A 21,098-nucleotide genomic window follows, 5' to 3' on the forward strand; every position below is an offset into this window, starting at 1 on the left:
ATTGTATATATTATTCGTGTTACACAAAAATGCCCAGTGTAATATTGTTTTTCATCATTTAGTGCTGATATTTAGAGCCTGACTAATATTAGATTTTTGAGACGAGGGAAAGAAAGGGAAAAGTTCAGCAATAGCTGAGACATGAGCTAAAATAAAAACTGTGCACCAATATGATAATACAAAATACTTAAACAAATAACAATATTATTGTGCATTTTATTGAACTAACTAAAATGATTCAACATTTCCCATGTGCTTCAAAATCAGGACAAATTATATCCCTCCAAGAAAAAAGAAATCATTACCAACATTCTAATTCCTTTTTTTTTTTTTTTTTTTTTTGTGAAAATGTATCATTTGAAGACGTATGTATATTAAGTATATGTAAATCATTAAATGTTTTTGCTTACTTTAACTTTCTTTAATTTCTAAACTTACACTGTGCCAGAAAACAGCCTTGTCCCACACAAGACTTCACAACTTCAGACAATTTAAAAATGTCTTAAAAGTCTTCAAATCTAAAGCTAATAATAAATAATAATAACTAATAATAAATAACTAATAATAAAACTGATAAAACAGGTATAGAAATGTGCCATCATAATGTAAAATCCATTTTTTATGAAAATGTTGGCTCTTTAAAGTTGTGTCCCAGATTTCCTTTCTTTTGTCAGATTTTGACAAAAACATGATTTAATCAGCTTAGCTATATCTTAACGACCCCTGTCTCACTTCCTGGTTTAAAAAAGGTGGGAATACTGCTCAAGCACTGGTAAACTGTTTTTCAACAAATTTATTAAATAATATTTCTATCAGATGTGTCTCAAACGTAACATGTCAATTCTGTAGCCCTTCTAAATCAAAGCTGAATAAGAATTAACTAATAAATCAAAAATGTGTATTTTGATTAGCATTAAAAGAACTCTGATCAACTTTAGAAAATAAAATGAAAGAGTGTAACATTTTGCAAACTCTGTAAGGCGTCAACTCCGTCACAATTTCCATCTGATGGAGTTAATGTCTATATTTAATAAAAAAAAAATGTAATCACTAGGAGGTTGGCCCATCACAAGGTTTAATAGTTGAGAAGTTTATTAGTGAAGAGCCCCTTGAGATGATCCATCTCATTTTTGAGGGGGTCCAAAACAAAACATACAGTACGATACAGCAAACACAATCACATACAATCACATACAACGTACAGGCTTAAGGTTCTCACTTATCAACCCCCCCGACACATCATTCTCATAAACCCACCACAAACCGAAAAACACGCAAAAATAATTTGGAAGTAGACACCACAGAACACATGGTGCCAGAGTAATAATAATAATAATAATAATAATAATAATAATAATAATGGTAAAAACAGTAATAAAGATAATACAGGGAGGACCAAAGAGGAAAAGCCATTCAATATTAGAGGGGCAGGAAGACGTTACTATTATTGGTGTTTTAAACAAGAGTAGTAGTTATTTGTTCTTAGTTGTAAGATTGTTCAGAAAGAAAGGCTTGTCTGCAATAATAATAGCCAAGAGTTTGGTCTTTTAAAATATATTTTCTAGGATAATCAAAACCCCTTTGAAATAAAATAGAGGATAAATAAAAAATGAATAGCTAAATAATAAACATCATTACTGTTCAGTATCAGTCAATTGCTGAATGTTTTAATGCTGTCAGTCAGTTTAGGGCAGGCTGTAAAGCGAGAAGCAGCTTCTCAGCATTTACACCTGCAGGGAACTCCTCATTTTCCTCATTGCTAAATCTGATTCAGCCCAAGCATTGTTTTCTGTATATTCTTTAAAAAAACAATCATATTAATGTATACTGGTAAACAGATATATACTCAATAGGCCAATATCATCTGACTGATATATCAATCAGGCTCCACTGATGTTAATTCCCTTCTTTTTTCCTGTTGCAGTACATGTTTGACAATTTCTGCTTTGCGCCGATAGTTTATTAGGGTGCTTGGCTGTGTTGTCCAATTTAATCTTGTTTGTCCCCGTCTCAGACTGATGTTGACCGACTCTGCCCCCTCCTTTTTTAACCAACGCCTACATGTTTGGGAATACTGTAAAGATGTCTTCCTGTGCCGCTTCAGTCCCAGTATTCCTGACAGGTTTTGCGCAAATGATCCTTTCTAACAGTCTGATTGAGAGAGATTACATACAGAATCTATGCAGAAAATCCTGCATAGATTTGCTTTTAGGAAATTTAAGAGTCTAGCCCCTGTTGGGAACCGGTTCCCTCGACCATGTAATGTATTCAAATAAACACTACAGTGTTTTGTCCACCTCCAGCGACCACAATATTAGAAACACTTTTGAGCACAGTCAGATGTTGAGTGGATGGTTGACCTTCCATTAGGCCACGAGTTTAATGGGTGGAGAGATGAATGAATGGATGGAGAGATGTAGACGGATGAATGAGTGAGCAGTAATTTTAGTTAGTGCATGGGTGAAACTGACAGGAGGTCAGTGCGTGAGCAACCCAGTTGGCCTAAACCTCAGTATCAGTGACAAGTCGTCAGTATGTGACGCGCAAAACTGCAAAATCTGAGAGAGGAAAACTATCCCAAAACTGCCTGAAAATGCACTATAATATGCCATGTGCATCATATTTGATACATGAGTTTTTGAGATCTTTACAACATCAATATGATAAATACTTTCCTGAAAAACCTGTTGCATGTAATCTGAGACATGTCTTCTGCCCTCTGGTGGATTATCAGTGCACTGCAGCCAGCTGCCTATGTCTGAGTGCAAAATCCAACATGGCTGCCTTCAAGTAGTGAATGGCCCTTTTTTTAAAAAAAAAAAAAAAAAAAGTTACTCTAAGAATAACATTTATACTGTTACTAATTTACTTTAGTGAAATAATTTATTATCACTGTATATTTTGTACCATATTTGATGGTAAAATCCTGTTGAAAACGTGTATCAGATATGATAAAGCTGATCATAAGATATTTGTGAATCTTTCAATTATTATTCTAACAAATATCATGTGCAATCTGCATTATTTGTACTACAAACACAACTAGACTGTTACATAAACTAAGGAATGAAATGCCATCTTAAGATAAATTTAGAGCAGAAATTCATATATATATCTATGCAACTTGCTCTTATTATACTCACTTGTGTGTTGCAAACAGTTATGAGCAAGTGACAGACTTATTTCTGATATATTGACCAGTCCAGTTTATAGTGATCAAACTGTTTCTGCCAACCAAAATGTGAAATACAAAGGTTCCTGTTTGAAAAAAAAAAACACCAAACCAATTGAAATGTGCCAAATTTTCCAAGAGCAATGAACAATATCGTTTTTTTTTTTTTTAAACTGATTGTGATCAATGAATTTTAAATGCCTGATGAACACAACATGACACAGGAATATGATGTATGTAAATGATATAGATTTTTTTCTATTAAAAAAAACTAGAATTTTCTGGCACTTAATTTTACAGTGTTAACTGTACAATTATTAGAAATATTTGCCTTGGGTCCATGCAGTTTGAAGAAACTGAAGATATTCTGTAGAGTGGCCTTAGTCTATACATGTTTTTTCAACAGGAAATAATGCATATTATGTCTTTAATGTGCACTGAAAACCAAAAGAATATTGAACTGAACTGAGTGCAGTGTGATTAGTGAAAATAGGATAATTTTATTATTCATTTTATCAAGTATACTTAAGTAAAGTTTAAGTATATTTCCCAAGTATACTTATGTAGTAAGTATACTAGCAGGCTACCAATGTACTAATACTAAATAAGCCCACATTTTACTATAAGTATAAGAGTAGTAAAAGTACACAAATAGTTTACATTTAAGTTTTATTTTGTACTGCAGCTACTGTGAGCAGTACTACAAGCGAACTTATAGGAATACTGCTAGTTTACAAGTTATATACTTCTAAATAATTTTTTAGTTTACGAAAGTACTCGAAGCATGAGCAAATTTACTTGCTTATTTTTAGTTTATTAGTAGTAGTTCACTTTCTAGTCTATGAAAGTACACTTTAAGCGTGAGTTATAAATTTTTAGTACACAACTAGTTTACGCCTAACTTTTTATTTTGCACTGCAACTATACTGTGAAAATAAGATAAGATAAGATAAGATAAGTTAAACTTTACTGATTCCACAATGGGGAAATTCACACATTACAGCAGCTCAAACAGTACAGGTAAAAAATAAAGAAGTCCAAAAGTTGTGTTTACTGGGGGACCCGTGTCCAAGTGTGCAGTTTTTGTTATTACTGTGGGTCTAATAATCATCTGTCAAGTTATTTTAAGACACTGGGAGACAACGAATGCTCCAGATTTGAAGGAACGGGTTAATGCAATGGTGGAAATAGCATCTTATGAATGTATGCTCAGTAAAATAAATTGTGATCAGGAAGGAGTATCTCCTTAGGACCAGCTATGAGCTCACATCAAAATAGAAGACAGGCCAACACAATCATGAACTGTGATCCTGTAGAGTAATGTATGATGATATAAGTGTTTTTTCTTTTTTTCTTTTCCATGTAGACTTATTTATTTGTTAATTATTCTTTATGTACTGGACTCTACCTCCATAACATTAAAAAGCATGATTTGTGTTCCTGTATGCAGGAAAACATGTCGTGTACAGAGTCTTTTCAATAAAAACCTGAATTCCAACAAATAATATATATATAGATTCTAAATTTTAAAAGAGCATACCATAAGTGAATTTATAGGTATACTATTAGCTTACTATTTATACCTTTATATTTAAGATTAATGTATTTTAATTTCATATCAAATTTCCATTCATTTGGGTTACTCAGGTTGAACATCCTCTCCGCTGCAGCCTGCTGTTCTCTCTTTGTCCAGCAGGTGGCGACAAACGGCCGTAAAAGACAAGAGAGCGTCGCAGGGAGGACGTGTGTCACCATAAAAAAAAAAAAAAAAAAAAATCATCTCCGCTATCATCAGCAGCATCATTTTCCTCAGCATCTCAGACTCCCTCATCTCCTGCATCCCGCCGGCTGACAGACAAACAGAGGTGTGTGTGTGTGTGTGTGTATGTGTGTGTGTGTATGAGTCCAGTGGATGTTAACAGCCGACATGCAGAGGAAGAAGAAGAAGAAGAAGCGGCTTCAAAGTCATGGTGAGGATCTGGATGAATACTGTTCCTATAATGCGTTTGAATGATACTTGAGAGGAGCTGTGAGATGGTGGGGAGCCGTTGCTTGGCTCTCTATCAGCACCGTGTGATAGAACATGTCAGTCAGCCTGCTGCTCTTTGATTCTGCGTCAGCTCCACAAGGAGACGTGACTAATAACTGCTGCTGCACCAGCCCTTCAAACTGCTTTTATCCTCTTAATAACGTTTCATAGCGTCATTACCAATCAGAAACATTCATTTCATTCAAATAATGACTTTGTCTTTATTTCTGTGGTAAATTCATGTCAAACCTGAAGGAAAAACAAGCAGATTAACACTAAACCCTGCTCTTGAATTGCTTTATATTTTCATTTTTGTCATATATCTATCAAGAAACATTTTACCATGTAAACTTAACAAATATTCTGAGTAATGTGGAAAGCTAAGTAAAGTAACCAAGATTATTCAATTAATCAATTAGCTGTCAAGACTGTAATAAAGTTTGTTTACTTAAAAAGTTAGTGTCTGAGCTACCTTAAAAATTTAAGTTGACTGAATTTGAAAAGATAAGTTGAGATAATTTTGTAATGATTCAAAAGAAATCAACTTTCCCCAGTCAAGTAACAGTAAAATGTATTCAGTTGTACTTGTGATGACAAGCTGAACAGATAACTGATATACTGACATGTCTTTAAAATTTTAATTTATCGAGTTGATTGAACTCTGTACAGTACATTCATTCAACTCATCATTTCAAGTCAAAAGACTTCAAGTTAGAAGAACTCCTGTTTATAATTTCTGAGGTGTTCTGAAAATAAATCCTACTAATTTTTAACTTTGATCAGTTTGAAGAAATAAAACCTCTATATTTATGTTAAATTAATGACAAAAAATTATAGCTGATTCAAACTAAATTCCTGCTAGATTTTTAACAGGGAACCCTTAAATTAAAGGCTAACTATTTTGAAAACTGATTAATGGTTTTGAGTTATTTTTAAGAAAACAAAAGTCTGCTTTCGTTCATGATTTTGCCAAAATGAAAATGCAAATGAATTATGTAAACTGACTATCTTTGGGTTGTGGACAAAACAAGACATTTTAGGACGTCATCTTGGGTTGTGGAAAACACTGACTAATTGATCAATCAAAAAAAAAAAAAGCAGATTAATCGATAATGAAAATATTCATTAGTTTGAGCCTTAAAGCTGATACAATAGTTCAGACAGGTCTATTAAACTTCTCCCTGAAATCTTAAATTTAGGAGTTTCAGATTTTCACATTACACATAAAACATTAAGGTCTAAAACAATTAACTTTGATTCTTAATGGGTCGATTTTAAAATGCTGATTAGGAGTTTGCCTTTAAAAGAATGACTAAAAGATAAAGATATGAAGAGGCCAGTCCTCTGAACTATTAAATTAAATAAAGCCCTTTAACTGACTATTAGGTGAGTTTATCTCAAGAGAAATGTGAGAATTTAAAAATAATTCAAGCCTTTTTGAGGGGGCTTTTAATGGGATGTTAGTCACATTTCAAGCAGTGTTGGAACTTAAGTACTTTTTTGAGGTACTTAATTAATTTGAGTATTTCCATTTTATGCTACTTTTAATTTACTCCAATACATTAAGATGGAAATATTGTACTTCTTACTCCACGACCACTTATTCACAAACTAGCCAGCAGCAGAAAGTTTTAAAGTTTTTAAAATCAGCTGCAAGATAAAAATGTTGAACACATGAATGCATCAATAATTATAATCCAGTAATATGATATATCATGAAATGGGGCATTCTGCATGATGAGTTCTTTTACTTTTAACACTTTACGTTCTTTTTTGATGCTAATACTTTTGTGCTTTTTCTCAAGTACAGTTTTGAACACAGCACTTTCATTTCTAACAGTATTGTGATACTGCTATTTTTAGCTCATACAAACACCTGAAATCATTCAATTTCAGTTTAAATCCTAATAAATTTTACCTTTCAAAATGATTTTTCCTGCGAGCAAATTCATAAAGGACATCATAAAATCATGCTAAACTGGTGTAAGTAAGCTTTCGGGACATATGGTGTGTTTAGGGGCAGCAGGGACCATAGTATGTTTCTGAATGGTGTCTGTCCCTCTATAGGAAGTTTTCCCTCCTTTTTTACTCTGCTGAAAGGTGCACTGCTGCTGACCTTTAACGGGGCTTTGGTAGTAGGACGGGTGGGGGTATGTTGGAGGCTGGGGGGGAGGGGTGGAGTCCAGAGGGGGTTGGGGGTGCAGAGGGAGGTTCCCAGGCTCTCCACGCATGAGTCCCAGCAGGCAGAGCAGAGGAAATGTAAATGTGACCACCCACCTCTGAGGAGGAAATGCTGTGTTGTTCTATTACCTCGCCTGTGTTTGTGCTGTTTTCACAGCGCCGGTTCTGTTTCTACACAGTCTCACTGTTTCACTGCAGACTCAACGCTGACTGACACTTACTGTGACAGAGCCCTGAACTCCACCTTTATTTTATACAGGAATGAAGAATTAAAAGAATGACGAATTAAAAGAATGAATTTAAAATGAAAATGAAAATAAAAGCTACTGTTTATGAGTTCTCTGTGAAAATTTTAGGATGCATATATGTATCTAAAAATAAGTTTTAGGTGGTAACCTAAATTATTTATGAATGCATAATGTTTCAGTCAGTCATATTTAAAAAATATTGTATAACCACAGACAGAGTAAAGGGACAGTTCAGCCCAAAATCAAAAATACGCATTTCCCCCCTGGCCTGCAGTGCTACTTATCCATCTAGATTTTTTTTTTTGCAAACTTTGGTGATAGAGATGTCTGCCTTCTCTCTAATATAATGGGACTAAATGGCACAAGTTCTGTGTTGCTCAAAGCACCAAAAAAATACATGTGAAAAATTCTAAACCAGTGTCTCTATCCAGAAATCACGACACAGTTACTCAAGATAATTCACAGACCTTGTTGTGAGCAGTTTCATGTAGGAACTACTTTTTTCTATCAGTAAGAAAGTTGTTCAGGTAGATTCTAATGTGGCTCTAGTAGGTTCTACTGCAGAGAGGAAGTAGTTCCTGCATGAAATTGCTCACAACAAGGTATGTGGATTAATTTAAGTAACTGGCTCATGATTTTTGGAAAGAGACACTGGTGTTGAATTTTTCAAATGCTTTTTTTTAAACAACACAGGACTTGTGCCATTTAATCCCATTATATCTGAGAGAAGGCAGACATCTCTATGGCAAATATCTCAAAAAAAAAAAAAAACTTTGTAACTTACACTAAAACAGTTTAGAGGAAAAATATGTATTTTTGATTTTGGGGTGAACTGTGCCTTTAATGAAGGTAAAAATATTAGTTGATATTAGTTTGACGGGAGAAAGGATTCTTTTTTAATTAGTTTGGTATGTTGTCAACTGTTAAATGTCATCTAAACTAATGTCACAAGAGCAGAATTTTAAACCTTCATAAAATGACAGTATTTTAAAAAAAGACACTTGATACTTCTTTCTGTACCCTGGTGAAAAGAAAAAAAAAAAAGCCCAAGGCACACAAGATTTTTCCTTTTTAAAAAATCAACAACCTGCACACAGTGCTGGTACACACAAAGTCAGTGAGTCTGTGGTTTTGCTTTGAGCCAAAGTTCAGGCAGGACAATGAAGTCTGAACTGAACTGAGGTCTTGAATGAGCCTCAGATCATTTGTCTTTAGTACTTAAGGTATTAATGATGGTATAATTAACAGAAATTGTATCATTTCAAGCATGTGGTATCGAAAAAGTATTGATACTTTTGACAGCCTTACACTGAACAACCCTACAAGGACTGGAATAAAACAGGAAAAATGAGGATTTAAATCAAAGAATAAGATATTTGAAACGTGATACATGACAGTTTTTAATTCTCTACCACTAACAGACATGTTTTGTGTTGGTTCTGCATAAAAAAAAAGAATATAATCTTTGATACCACTTGGGCTTGATGCTTTATCATGAAGGTGTCCATAATTCTGAGATGGTGATCAGAGTCATTTTATTTGTAGGTGTTATCCACTGATGGACTCAGAAATACAGTCAATTATTATTTTTGTTGAAAATTTGCACCCTCGTACACTGTAACATTTTAGGCTACTTGTCAAAAGACACACGTAGAGGCTGGATCTTGCACTGGATGTCTGTGCATCTGCTCTTAAACGAACATTTGACATCTCTCTGATGGAACAAAGAAAGCAGCCCTGCTGCTTCTTTATGGATATTTATAGATATTTTACAATATATGGCATTATACAATTATTATTACTATCTGTGACAATGACCTTTCAAGAAATAAAACAGGATTTTTTTTTGGTTTATCATAATTTCACTTCATGTCCTGACAAACGTAAAACCATACCACTGTATGTCTTAATAACAGCACACCACTGCAATCTTATTTACAGATCATGTTCTGTAAATTCTTCCCATTTTTTCAGAATAAAACCTGACAGATCTTTCTGAAACAGCTACATTATTTGACATATTTTCTATACACTTTTATACTAAATAAGTTTTACATGCCTGTCTTTTTTACACTTGGTTGAAGATGACATGCGCCTTTAATAGATCCCCACTGCTGTACTTTGTTTTAATTTACATTTTGTTCTTTTCTTTTCATCCAGACGTTTTAGGATTTGTCACTCTGCACTTTTTTGTATGGAAACATATTAGGGTCAAAGGGAAGAAAAATGATAGCAATTTTGCATTTTAAGAATAAAGTCAAAATGTCAAGAATAAAGCAAACTTTCAGCATTAGAAAAAATACATTAGAGGAAGATTTTGACTTTATTTTTGACATTTTGACTTTGTTCTCAATTTGCAAAATAAAATCCTCCTGTCATTTCCCCCCTGGAACTGGCCCTAATATGTTTTTGTACAAAAATGTGCAAAGGGACAATAAAATCCTAAAACATATGGATGAATAGAAAAGATCAAAATGTGAATTAAAATTAAGTACAACAGTGGGATCTATTAAATGTGTATTTCATATTTTATTTCTCCTAATACTCTTCAGTAATTTTGCTCTACTCTTTCTTTTGTCTTGTGTCTACTTGCCACTGTAACCTTGTTTTCTCCACAGTGATCAAGAGAATGTCACTTTATCTGATGAGGAGCTTTTATTGCAGTAGTAGAACCGGAGGAACCCAACACTACTGCTGCCTGGAACCTATAGGAGGCTCTAACGTTCCCCAACATCCCATCATCATCACAGCCGAGCTCAGAATAAAACACAGACGACACTTCTTCATTTAACACCACCTTTATTGAAGGAATCGTCCTGATGACATGTTGAAGGTGGCAGTGAGCAGTGTCAGTTGCCGTCGGGCTGGCGGGGGCGGTGGTGCCTTGCTCAGAGGCAGGAGCAGGGCAGGAGCAGAGGGTGTGTGTGGAGGAGGCCGTGCCCAGCTGATTGATGCCCTTTCATTATTGCACTGCTTGCTGCAGCTCCCACAGTAGTGCAACAGGGAAAGAGTGTCAAGCAGAGAGCGTCTGTAGCTGTTTGTTCCACGGTGACACGGTGCAACCTGAAGAGCAGCATTCACTCTTCAAGCTGCCTGCCAGGGAAAAGTCTGAATCACCACGGTCTTTAACCATTTCTGCTCTACAAATGTACTAATTTTAGGTTTGAAGGACGGGCAAAGAACTAATAACTGATTAAATGAGACAAACATTCAGCTTTCAACACTAATGACGGCACTATTGAAGCAGACTGAGCTCATTTAGATTACATAAATAGCTGGTTACCAACGAGCACCAGAGGAGAAAACAGCTTTCAGATGGTTGTGCAGGTCAAAAAGCTTCATAATAATGATTAATGCCATTTAGAGCTGCCGCAATTAATCAATCATGAATCGATTATTAAGTTAATTGCCAACTATTTTGATAATTGATGAATTAGTTTGAGTAATTTTTTGTAAGTTGAAATCATCTGATTTCAGCATCTTAAATATGAATATCTTCTGGTTTCTTTGCTCCTTTATGACAGTAAACTGAATATTTTGACTTGTGGGCAAAACAAGACATTACAGGACGTCGTCTAGGGCTTTGGGAGACACTGATTGACATTTTCCAACATTTTCTGACATTTTATAGAGCAAACAACTAATCGATTAGATCAATCGACAATTAAAATAATCGTTAGTTTGCAGCCCCCATGCCGCTGCTTTGAAAACTGGGAAATGGACAATGAGTATACATATCCATTGTTTCATTTTTAGGCAGTTTGAGATGAAACAATAAACATTTATTTAAAGGTTAAGTTCACCAAATGACAAAAAAAAGAGAAAAAAATCTATTTTTCCACCTACCTGTACTGACCATTTGCTTTTGTCCTGCCTTTTGAAATATCAGCCTCTGAGGTTTCTGACTCCACACCAACACAACGGAGGTTAATGGAATTTCACTTCTGGTACTAAAGCCGATAAAATTACAATAATATATGAAAAAAAAAATCTCAGTTACTCCTCTTCACAATCTGCAGACCTCAGTGTAAACACGTTCTACATACAAAATAGTTCCAATGAAAACTGTCACTGTTTCTATTGTTTTATTGTTCTATGGCTCAATATTATTAGTGGTGTTATTACAATACAGACACTGAACCATGAGAGGTTCCTGCTAAATTGTTTAAATTTCTTTTCTTTTCTTCATTCCATTCATCTCCCTTGTACTGGGGTGAAAGCAGAAATCTAACAGATACCTCAAGACCAAAAAGTATTGAAGGAAATCTAGCATCAGCACTGTGATTTTTATATATTAAATTTACATTATTCTCTTTTCTTAATGTTGTTCAGAAAGCAAACACATGAATCGAGTCATCAAGATACCATTAAACTCCTGAAAATGCACCAACAAACAAGTGAAATTATTTCATAAAGATGCAATGAAAGTCAGAATGTCAGATTCTGAAAAGTTATTAAGTTGCAGGGATAGTTTGGATTATTTGAACTGTTGTATGAGATACTTATCTATAGTCAGCGTGTTACCTACAGTAGATGGAGGTCGACATGCCCTCAGTTTGGAGAAGCAGCAGGAATACTGGTGTAGGGAGCTAAGTAATGTACTGCTGTGGACAGGGTCAGCAGCAAAACTGATTTTAGACACCTAAAAAAAAATCAGTGTGCATTATATTTAGAATATTTTATCTGCGAGAGCTTTTCGATGGGGAACTGCAGTTATATGAGCTAAATATCACCCTCTCCAACCCAACCAGACTCCTTATGCAAAATGTCATTTTACCTCGCAGAATGGAGGAGTTGCTGGTCTACCGCTGCCTCGATTGGTTAGTTAGTTTGTGTTACTGTGTGACTTTGGTGAATCCAAACTAACCCTTTAAAGTGCCAAAGTCACACAGTAATGCAAACAAACTAACAGATCATTGCAAAGGTTGACCAGCAGCTGTTCTGTGAGGTAAAATTATGTTTTTGCCAAAGGAGTTTGGTTGCTTTGGAGAGAGCAGTATTTAGTTTATATAACAGTGGTTTCCTGTTAGAAAAGGTCATCTGACAGCAAGGTAAAGTAGTGAAAATATTCTAAATCTAGCATACACTTAAACTGATGCTGACTTTGTAGATGTCTACAACATGTTTTGCTGCTGATCTTGTCCACAGCAGTACATTGCTTAGATCCCTACACCAGTACTCCTGCTGCTTCTCCAACTGTATATAAATACACTGACTGTAGAAACAAACTATTCCTTTAAGTTAAGTTCTGCACAGCAGACAAGCAGCTCGACAACCTAAAACAACTTCGTTAGCAATAACATTTATTTTATGAACACAATAAACAGCATTTCTCTCACAGCAGAACTACAACACCCTCACACACTCCATGTTAAACTTAAGTGACATGAACCTCAACATTTACAATGTGATAGGATGAGCAGAATAATACCTGTGTGACATCATCACCAGAGCAGGAAGATCATCCCTCAGAGTCAAGACCCTATAAGCAATATTGCACTACTCTGTTAACTCTAGTGAAAGCAGAGGCAACATTGATAGGGTCTCGTCTGCAAGGTGACGGAGACAACACAGACTTCTTCTCAGAGAGGGACGGTCTCAGTCTGAGACCACAGGTGACCAGAGGAGACAACAACAAGCCCATGAACACCAGGTGAGGACAGGAAGTCAACTGGCCCTTCGTTCTTTGCAGAGGGAATCAGAATCAGAAATCAGAAATACTTTATTGACCCTCAAGGGGGAATTGTTCATTTTACAGGTGCTCCCATTCAATAATAGAAACATATGGCAAAGAGCAATCATAAGGAAATATAACACAGGTATGTAAAAATATGTAGAATCTACTACAAAAGTAAAAAAGCAAAACAGTTACAAAGAAAACAAGGAAGAGCAACTGCAACAGGCTGCATGAATGGTCAACACATGCGCGCTAGCTTTTCCACCAATCAGAGATGCTGCTATTACAACACAGTCTCACAGAAGTTTATGAAACAGTCATGAATTTTAATTTATTAGATTTGTGACCATCAACATGACTTTCAAACTAATGTATTATCCACCATCATGCTCATTTCGAGGTCAAATTAGATAAAATACATATGCTATGTCTGGTTACACTTTCAAAATAAAAGTCTTTGGTAGGTTTATTCACACAGATTAGTTGGTTATGTTTGGGAAAACATTATAGTTTTGGTTAAAATAACTCCTTCCTTAAAACAATGAACACTAACTATTAATATCACATGTGGACCAAACCCAGGTCTCCTGTTGGTGCTGGGTATCTGTCCTCAGTACCTTTAAGGTATCGATTGAAATAACCCAGTACAAAGTAGTAATAACACTTCTCCAGTTCAAACGATACATGCATTCAATCCTTTTGGTACCTAGATCAGTATGGTTTTGCTCACAACAAATTACTGCAGGTGTTCTTCTTAAAGGAGAACCTTTGAAAAACTCCACTGGTATTGGTATCACTTTAAGGGTACTAGTACTGGAAATGGTATCATAGCGTGTTTTTTTTTAATGATACCCAGTCCTATCTCCTGTGGGAAAGTCATTCATGATTATTTAGATTTTGTGACTACTTCACAAACTGCCATGAGACTGGGCTGGATATTACCACACAAAAATTATCATTATTTTATATATTTTATTTATAAGAAAATGAGACACTGTCATATGTCATTTTGACTTTATTTGCCACCACAACCTCCCTCCCCATCTTTGTTTCTTATCTATGAATAAAGGGACAGGGTGGTGAAGCCATGCAACTGATGAAGAGGACGGACATAAAACGACAACTCTCTCTTCCTCACTTCATGTTTTGTCTATCCAGAAAAAAACTGTGAGAAATATGAAAACTTTTCAAACCCCCGAGGTTGTGCTGCAGAGCTGAAAGAATTAGTCAACTGACAGAAATTTGTCATTTTAAATTGAATATAGTTTGGTTGGACTGATCAGGTCACCTTTGACTTTAGGAAACTGTGATGGACAGTTTAGACTAGTCGTATCTAAGTGGATCTTTTCAATTTGAGTGCACATAAACAACCCATGTTTGACATGTATTTTGACACAACACTTAACTGGAGCTGATAGTTCGGTCTCTGACTTTCAGATGACAGTAAAAGATCAAGGTAAAAATCATTCACTCTGACTCCTCACAAACTTAATAAAAGTGATCTAAAACTGCTGTGTAATTTAAAGAGAGCTCCAGAGGTCTGTTCAGAGCAGATCTGTGACGGCTGCAGGACAGAAACAGAGGAGAGGTCATTCTGACACATGATTTGGAGTGGTTCTATCATTAGCCATGAAGATTATGATATTAATCACCAACTATTTTGATTATCAATTAACTGGTTTAAGTATTTTTTTAAGAAAAAATGTAAAAAAAAAAAAAAAAATCTCTGATTTCAGCTTCTTGAATATGAATATTTTATGGTTTCTTTCCTCCTCTCTGACAGTCAACTGAATATCTTTGGGTTGTGAGTAAAACAAGACAATTGTGGACGTCATTTTGGGTTTTGCAAAACACTGATTGACATTTTTTGCCATTTGCTGACAACTATTAATTGAGAAAATAATCAACTGATTAATCAAGTATGAAATGATTGTTAATCGCAACCCCAAAATAATATGTACCAGTAGATCAGTTTTAGCTACAATTTGCATTTGAACATTTGATCTCAAGATCAAAGATCTTAAGCCACTTTTTCTTTTTTTCACATACATCAACAATAAAACTGGGATTGTTTTTGCTTGCTGTGACTTTTCATACATTTTCATTATCTGTACTTGTTATTTAAGTCTCATTACATAATATTTGTGATGTAGCTCACCTAAAAAAAGCAGAATTTCTTTGCCAGTTCCTAAATATTTCATCCATATTCATAGTTTCATTTTATATCAATAAAAATGTTATATAAACTGTATTACATAGTTGTTAATTAAAATCATGTTTTTGCAGAATAACATCACTGAGAAAAATGTAGGGATTTTCTTTGTGATCAGTATGGCAGCTGTATAGTAAATCCTTACTTGTGATTGGCTGTTCCTGCTCTAAGCATTCATGTAATTTAACACACCATCAGCTGAATAACAGTAAGTTGTCTGATAAATATGTTTTACTTTTCACTTTCAGTGAGAAACTATTGGACTCGCAAGTTGGCTCGTCAAGGTCCAGTGAGTAAGATTTAGTTTTATTTTTTGGCAGAATATGGCAGAAATTGAATATAATATTCATAAGTAAGTTTTCATAAGTGTACAATCACCTGAGAATAAGAATTGTTGGGTTTTGTTTCCTTAGAATGACCAATTCATATCTAAAAAGGGTGTGGGTCTAGTTCCATGTTGCATGGCCATGTTTTTGCATTAATTTTGCAGCCATATCAGCTTGGAAGGGGAGTGTGAGGCAAGCCATATTCAGCTGGTCGCAATCTACAGCCTCACCAATAGATGCCACTAAATCCTGAGCATTACCTTGCCATCAGACAGACTTTTCTGACGGAAAACAAATGTTATACAAGCTAAATCTCACTCTTTCAAAAGCAACCAGACCTGTTTTGGCAAAAACAATAATTTAACCTCACTGGACACAGGAGCTGCTGGTCTACCACTGCCCCAATCAGTTGGTTTGTTTGCATGATTGTGGGACTTTGTTAGTGTTATTGTTTGACTTTGGTGAATCTGTACTAAACTTATAAAACACCAAACTGGCTGATCAGGACAGCAGTAGACCAATAACACCCATATTCAAAGAGGTAAAATGACTGTTTTTGCTTACAGAGTTTGGTTACTTAGAGAGCAATATTGGCGTATATGACGTTGGTTTCCTAAAGAGTTGAAAATATTCTAAATATAGCATACACTTAAGCTGAGATTTTTATTTTTATCTTACACACTGGACCTTTAAGTGGAATTCTTATAAGTTTGAAAAATACAGGCCATGATCACAGAGGACAACATTATATATTAGAAATTCACTTCTCTTGAAGAATTAACAGCTCTACAGTATTTTCCAGCAAGAATATATTTCCTTCTAATCAGAAATGCTGTTTAACGTAAGTTTTTCAGTTTCAGTTCAGTTTTTGGGGTCAGTTATTTTGCTAAGAGTTTGGGTTGTTCCTGTTTTACTTACTGCACCATATGAAAACATTTTTTTATTTAGACTAGAAATGTAAAAGTTTTTCTCAGGTCAGAGTGGAGGAGGGTTGAAAGTTCTGACAATTCTGTCAAAAGTTCAGACATTTCCTAACCTCCATCTGTACAGATTTTACTGCAATACCTGGAAAACAGCACCAACTGCATTTCTGTGTATTAGGGGGCAAAGGTCACGTCTATGCTTACATCTCATCCATCTATCTATCACGGTGTTTCCGTGTATCAGGATGGAGGAAACAGTTGGGCCATATTAAATACAAAGAGCTTCTGAGGAGCCTCTTTTTATTTTCAGTGACAGAAACGCTGCACTCTGACCCTCATTAAAGCCAAAGAGTTTTGGAGACAACAGACGTGATAAATTCCACTCTTCTTTTTCCCCCTGCTTTTTGCTCTTTTAAAAAATGGTCAGAGGCCTCGGCACAGGTCTTTGATCTGGTCTGTGGGCTCACAGACAACTCACTTTATGGGTGAAAAAATATATAGAGTCACATCTAAAACTAATCTGTCATACACATTCATTTGACAATAAATTCAATTTCATGCAAAGTTACATCAAATTCTATCACTGCACTTAGAAAAAAAGAAAGACAATTTTAGTTTTGGCCTACCAAGTATGGCAACAATGTCTATTTCAAACAATGTCATCGCACATTGAAAGCATGCATGCACCACCTCTGCCCTGTCATCATATCATACCTGTATCCCTGCAGTACTCTAAAGTGAAGACAGCCTTGTTTCCTTTTCTTGTAATTGATTCTTTCTTACTTGTATTGCATATTATTACTATTATGACAATATATATTACAATATATCCACCTCAAAATTCTGTGCTAAGTATGACTTTACAATCTTCTATGTGTTATTGTCACAACTGTTAACTCACTGAAGGTCTACAGACACCTCCACCTTAGATGTGGAATTATAATGCCAGTATACAGCTTATCCACCAGTTATTTTCTCAATTAATCGTGGGCCTGGGCAATAAAACAACAATGATATGTATTGGCAATAGGCACTTCATCAATACCAATAATAAAATTGTTCAATAAAATGTTTAATAGTTTCACTTAAAATGCCTTAAATACAAGCTGTCATAAAGGCACATCACAAACATGCTCTCCTGGTTCATAAACATCCTATCATATCCTTTGATAATGGGGGGGGGCTACAAGTGACACACAAACAGCCAATCATATAACAGGTTGTTTTTAAGTCTATTGACTGTTACCTGTGTGCTTTGACAAATAAAGTTGTTACATTCAAAGTAAGGTGGTTAAATTAAAAAGATCAATCAGTATAAACTGAAATGGAACATTTCGTCATGATATTTATATAGATCTATTGTGGAGCAATATTTTATCATTTGGTAAATAGAATAGAAGAAGAGACAGTGTCCCAGAGCCCATGGGGACGTCTGATTGCCAGTCAAAACCCCAAAGATATTCCAATTGCTACCCAGAAAATATTAATATTTGAGAAGCTGGAAACTGGATTTTTTTTTTTGCCATTTTTGCTAGAAGATTTGCTTATAAAATTCACTGTTTATGACAAATACTTGCAGAGTAATTTCCTGTTCAGCTAAAAACAAATGATATACTAACTGTTCCAGCTCGGCTGTAATCACACTGCATTTACTAAGAATTCCTGAACAATAACATGTGACCAAGTTGCTATTTTTCTCTGAATGTGCAAACTAGGGCTGCACAAAATGTTACAAAATAAAGTCATATTGGGTATTTTGACTGAAATTGTGACTGCGATGCAATTAGTGAAAATGACTATTTTTGCCTTCAGTTCATTTTCACTGAAAAAACACAGCTATTAAAATCATGATGATGTGAAATTTGCTGTGGTCTGTACCAAACAAACATGTTTTCTTACATCTGAGAATGTTTTTTTTTTATGCCAGGACACCTCTGCAGCACCATGGTACTTCATTATAATGCTGTTTTCTCACACATGTTTTATTTTTCCTTTTTCAAAATTTGATTCTGGTTCTGTGATTTGGATATTGAACTTGGCATTATTGCAGTTTCAATAATAATGCAATTAATTGTGCAGCCCTAGTGCAAACCCTATCTGCTTTCCTTGTTTATCATGGTCAGAGCTTCATTACTTGTGATTTATATTTGCAGCTAACAGAGCTGGATGAAGACACTGCACAGCACTCTGTATGTAAGAGATGGCAACATAAACAAAGGATGTTGTACACAGCTTGTTACTGTGGCTATCATGTGACAAGGTCTCTAGATGATGTTCTGAGAACTGACATACTGTTCAATACAGATGCATTTACAGTCTGAACATCATGCGTCTCGCGCAGATTTTGGTTGGATCACCGTTTCAGGTGCGTTTACATCTGGATCTACAGCCTGCCGCCGAGCGTGATGGGGTCGCTCCAGCCAATCACTCAGGAGACACATAAATGGCAGCTGTAATTGCAGTATTAGTCCCTCCTCCGTGGAGCGTCCCCCTATCAGCTACACTTCTTATAGACCCGGTCTGCTCTGGTATTTGCCTGCCAGCAGAGTGAGGAAGACAAGCTTCTACACGCTGCTCATCTGATCCAAACTCACCCACCTGCACCATACTAAAGCATTTTGAAATTCTTGTTCCCATTTGATAACCTGTCACAACCACCTCATGACCTCATAGCAATCAACTATTAAACTAATTGGAAATTGTTTTGTGAACTGATTAATTGTTTTGAGTCTTTTTTCTTCTCTTTTTTTTTTCTTTTTTTTTTTTTTTTTAGAAAAAAAGCTGATTTCAGCTTCTCTGATGTGAATATTTTCTGGTTTATTTACTCTTGCATGACAGTAAACTGTATTAGAGCTGTAACAATGAATTGATTATTAATCGATTATTAAATTAATCACCAACTGTTTAGATAAATGATCTGTTTGACTAATTCTCTAAAAGAAAGAAGCCAAAATTCTTTGATATCATCTTAAATGGGAATATTTTCCGGATTTCTTTGATCCTCTCTCCAAAATGAATATTTTGAATTGTGGACAAAACAAGATGTTTAAGAACATCATCTTTGATCGATATTTTTCACCATTTCCTATCACTTTATGGACCAAACAACTAATCGATTAATCTAGAAAATGATTAACATATTACTCAACAATAATAATAATGGTTACAGGAAAGATTTGAAAACTAGGTCCAAACATGTGGAGCTGTTTTTCTATTGACAAGACTGTGGCAGGATTAATTTATCCATTTATCATTTTGAGTCATTTCTTATAAAAAATATTGTGTATATAAATTCTCTGATTTCAGCTTCTTATACATGAAAATCATCTGGATTATTTAGTTCTGTCTGACAAACAAGACATTTCAGGACGCCATCTTGGGCTTTGAGAACCAGTGTTTGACATTTTTCACCATTTTTCAACATTTCGTGGACGAAACAACTAATCAATTAATCAAAAAAAATAATCAACAGTTTAATCAATGATGAACATGGTCATCTGTTGCAGCCCTACTCTGTGTATATCCATATTTTGCTTTGGGAAACAGTAATCAAAATTTTCTGCACCAAAAAAATAATAGATTAATGGAGAGAATGATCGACAAATTAATCGATAATGAAAATAATCCCGAGCTGCAGCCTTGATGTGAAGCAGTGGTGTAAATAACAGGGCCAGCAAGGAATCCACAGTATAGCTGCACTACAAATGTAACATGAATAAAAAGGATAGAAGAACTATGACCTTTTATATGTAAAAAAAAATACTCGTTTCAAAAAAGGAATAATTCATGCACTGTTTCTACTTCAATTCCACAGTTATATGTTCAAGTTTATGTTTGTTATGGATTAATATTTCTTAGCAAACTTTTTATTAACAAGGAAATCCTTCAAATAAAAAAGGTGACACACCAGTCATAAAATAAAAACTAAATTAATTTAACTTTTTTTTTTTTTTACAAAAGCTCTACATTTTTCTGTCAAACAAGACATATGACTGATTGGATGTATGTGAGTCTAAATCAGCAGCTGAAGATATGACTGCAAAGAAGACGTGGTTTTACCCTCCACTACATCCCTCACTACAACACTTTTCCCCCTAAAGACACACAACAGCAAATTCCACAGTGGCTTGCAAAACAGTGGCTAAATATGACGGTACAGGCTCCAATGCTCTGAGGCATGCGCGCGCACACACACACACACACACATACACACAGAGAGAGAGAGAGCAAAGGCAGTAACCGAGAACGATGAAAACCTACCCCACCCCCCCCCCACCCAGCCAGCCACCCCCCCTCACTCGGAGCGGCCCTGCCCTCCACATTCCTCACA

The sequence above is a fragment of the Lutjanus erythropterus genome, chromosome 10 (genome assembly GCF_056507025.1).
Source record: "Lutjanus erythropterus isolate fLutEry1 chromosome 10, fLutEry1.hap2, whole genome shotgun sequence".
Classification (NCBI taxonomy): domain Eukaryota; kingdom Metazoa; phylum Chordata; class Actinopteri; order Lutjaniformes; family Lutjanidae; genus Lutjanus; species Lutjanus erythropterus.